Here is a 3973-nt window from a genome sequence, read left to right on the forward strand (position 1 = left end):
GACACATGTCACTGACCCTCCAGGCCACCTCCGCTGCTGGCCGGACCTGCACTGCTTTCTGCTCTGTCCACGTGAGCACCACAGATTCTGTCTACACCGTGAACCCTTTTGTAACCAGTAACCTCAGCCACTCGTGTTTGAGTCCCTGTTTTCCTTTTATAGATTGTATGGTTTTGTTAGTGGAAGAATAAAACAATGAATTCTGAATCTGTCTGAGGGCAGAGCCCGTCTCACCCTTCCTGCAAACAGTGACTGGAAGACATAGGTCTGGGCAGCAGGCGGGAGCGGCACAGGACCTTCCTGCGTGCCAAGGACAAAAGCCTGCCTTGGGCAGTGAGGAACTGCCTCAGGTGGGGACATTAAAGAACGGGATTGTCTTCTGAGGTCTTGAGAGTGAAAGTGAAATCAGGCTGTCGATTCCTGTCTTGTCAGCAGCGCTGGGGGTCTTCGGGGGTCCTCGACTCTACACAGCTCTCACATAGCACTCCCCGTGCCCCCTGTCTGTGTGGAAGTGTGTGTGTATGTGCCCCCGTCATTCTTTTTGAAGACTTGTGGTTTGGGTGCATATAAAAAAAACTAGTAAGTTTTCCACTCACGCACTTACACACATTTCTTTTCGTCACGTCAGTTACAACGCCCACAATGTAACTGCATCCTCTTCTCTTAATCGTTGGGATTCTCACCGCCACTCATGATTCTGTCCTGTCCCTTCCTACTCCCTGAGGCTTTCCTTGGGCAAGTGCTGCCCTTTGACCTTACGTGGTTTGTCATTCTAAAGAGCGAGTGTCTCCCTGCAGTCAGTGGCCACTTTGTAGGCATGTATCCTTTCACTGCGGTGAATTTTGTTCTAGGTTTGAAGAGTGATTCAAGGCTGTAGTCCCAGGGGTTCCAGTAGTCCCTACCGGAACAAGGAGTCTGGCCTTTTGTGGTCATGCGCTGTGTCCCACCTGCCCTTCTATCCTTGACCTTCCGTGTTCCTGCTCCGTGGAGGGTACGGGTGGCTGAGCACCATCTAGTTCTGGCCCGAGAGTCATGGAGGCTGAGAGCCGTGGGGCCCATTTACCCTGTATGCTGGTGGTTCGCTTCTCAGGGAGAGATCTATGGGTGAGCATAGGAGTTCCCCTAGTGGTGGTTCTGTCTGGGGCTTCCCTCCTTAGGCCATCAGAGTCACTACTGAATTAACAGCAGGAGGCAGGAGTTGATGGCATCCTAGCCTCTTCCCTGTGATGGGGTCCTCTTTGGAGCCAGGGGTCTGGTTCTGATATTTGTGGAGCTCTGGTGTCACCTTTGGTTCTGTGAGCAGAAGGGTCAGGACATGAAGTCCACAGCTGCTCTGTAGGATGAAGGTGCTCACTCTCATCTAGATGTCCACAGCCTTGACAGCCACAGCGAGGTGCTGGAGGTCAGCAGGCCTCTGCAGGGTGTGCACGCTTGTTAAGTGCTGTGCAGTCAAGTGTGACCCAGTAACCCTAAGAACACCGGATGTGAACTCTGTCGTCCCCTGTGCCGAACTCACTCTTACACCCTGGAGCCCATTTCTGCTAATCATTGCTGCTAATGCTAATCCAGTTCCTTGAGGGTCTCTTCACGGAACTTAGAATATTCTTGGGAGAGCTTAAGGTCACTTTATGTAACTAAACTGGCCAAAACAAGTCAGCCATCCCCATAATAAAGAGGTTATAAAATAATGAGAAAAAGTTCACCCAAAAAATGTCGACCTGCTGTGCTACACTTATACCAGAAGAGTGTTAGACATACGAAAGTAGCCTTAAAATTGTGTACAAAACCCTTGGCATCTACACTGTGGATGAAGTGTGCAGCGTGAATAGAGCGAGCATCCACCATCGCTGTGAAATGTGTGCTGTGTGTACAGAGAATGTCAAGCATCACTACAGAGGGTGTTGTGTGTACAGAGAGCGTTCAGCATCACTGTGGAGTGTGTGCTGTGTGTACAATGAACATGTGTCACCACTGTACAGTGTGTGCTGTGCTGTGTGTGCAGAGAATGTCCACCATCACTGCAGTGTACATTGTGTGTACAGAGAACATGCACAATCGCTGTGGAGTGTGTCCTGAGTGTACAGAGAAGAACATCTTCACTGAGTGTACAGAGAGCGTCCACTGTCACAGTGGAGTGAGTGTGCGCTGTATGTATGAAGAACATTCACCATCAATGCGCAGTGTGTGTTGTGTGTACAGAGAGCGTCCACTGTCACAGCGGAGTGTGCACTGTGTTCAGAGGAGAACATCCATCTTCGCTGTGGGATATGTGCTGTTGTACGTACAGAGAACATAGAGAACATCAACCATCACTGTGAAGTGTGTGCTGTGTGTACAGAGAGCATTCACCAACACTGTGAAATACCTTCTGTGTGTACAGAGAATATACACCATCACAGTGCAGGGTATATGGAGAATGTCGACCATCACTGTGAAGTGTGTGTTGTGTGTACAGAGAACATCCACCACCACTGCTGTGTATATCGTGTGTACAGAGAACATTGACTACCATTGTGAGGTGTGTGCTGTGTGTACAGAGGAGAACGTCCACCGTCACAGTGTACTGTGTGTATGAAAAAGGTCCATCCTCACTGTTTAGTGTGTGCCGTGTGTACAGAGCAGAATGTCCATCTTCACTGTGGAGTGTATGCTGTGTGTACAGAGAACGATCCCCATCACTGTGCACTGTGTATACAGAGAACGTACATCATCCTGTTGACTGAGGGCTGTGTGTATAGTGAGGGTTCATAACCACTGTAAAGTGTGTGTTGTTTGTACAGAGGAGAACGTCCTACATCACTGTGGAGTGTGTGCTGTGTGTACAGAGGAGGATGTCTTTTGTCACTGTGGAGTGTGTGCTGTGTGTACAGAAGAGAATGTTCATCTTCATTGTGGAGTGTGTATTGTGTGTGCTGAGAGTGTCCATCATCACTGTTAAGTGTGTACTGTGTGGACAGAGAATGACCATTATAACTGTGGAGTGCATGCTGTGTATACAGAGAAGAACGTTTACCATCACTGTGGAGAGTGTATTGTGTATATAGAGAACGTTCACCATCGTTGTGAATTATGTACTATGTTTACAGAGGAAAGTGTCCACTATCACTGTGGAGTGTGTGCTGTGTGTACAGAGAACATGCACCGTCACTGTGGAATGTGTCCTGTGGGTACAGAGAACATCCATCTTCACTGTGGACTGTGTCAGAGGAGAGCATCAATCTTCACAGTAGACTGTGTGCTATATGTACCAAGAACGTCTTTCATCACGGTGGAATGTGTGCTTTGTGTATACGGGAGAATATCAGCTGTTACAGTGGAGTGTGTGCTGTATATACACAAAAATGTCTAGAATCACTGTAGATTGTGTGCTTGTGTACCCAGGACAACATCTATCATCACTGTGGGGTGTGTGTGTGTGCTGTGTGTACAGAGAACATCCATCATCACTGTGAAGTGTATGCTGCAAATACAGAGAAATTCTGTGATAACTGTGGAGTGTGTGCTGTGTGTACAGAGGAGGATGTCCATCTTCACTGTGGACTGTAGAGTGTGTATACGGAAAGTGTCCACCAACACTGTGGAGCATGTGCTGTGCGTACAGAGGAGGATGTCCATCTTCACTATGGAGTGTGTGCTGTGTGTACAGGGAATGTCCATCATCAAGGTAGAGCAGGTACAGCGTGAACAGAGAATATCCACCATCAGTGTGGCGTATGTTCTGTGCATACAGAGGAGACTCTCTGTCATGAATGTAGACTGCATACTATGTGTACAGAGAACACGCATCACCACTCTGGACTACGAGCTGTGTGTACAGAGGAGAATGTCTACCATCACTGTGAAGTTGTGTGTGTGTAAAGAGAATGTCCATGATCTCTGTGGAGCGTGTGCTGTGTGTACAGAGGAGAACGTCCAGCTTCACTGTAGAGTGTGTGCTGTATGTGTACAGAGGAGAATGCCCATCTTCACTGTG

Source organism: Elephantulus edwardii, unplaced genomic scaffold (genome assembly GCF_000299155.1).
Source record: "Elephantulus edwardii isolate Elephantulus edwardi_28Jun2011 unplaced genomic scaffold, EleEdw1.0 scaffold00274, whole genome shotgun sequence".
Classification (NCBI taxonomy): domain Eukaryota; kingdom Metazoa; phylum Chordata; class Mammalia; order Macroscelidea; family Macroscelididae; genus Elephantulus; species Elephantulus edwardii.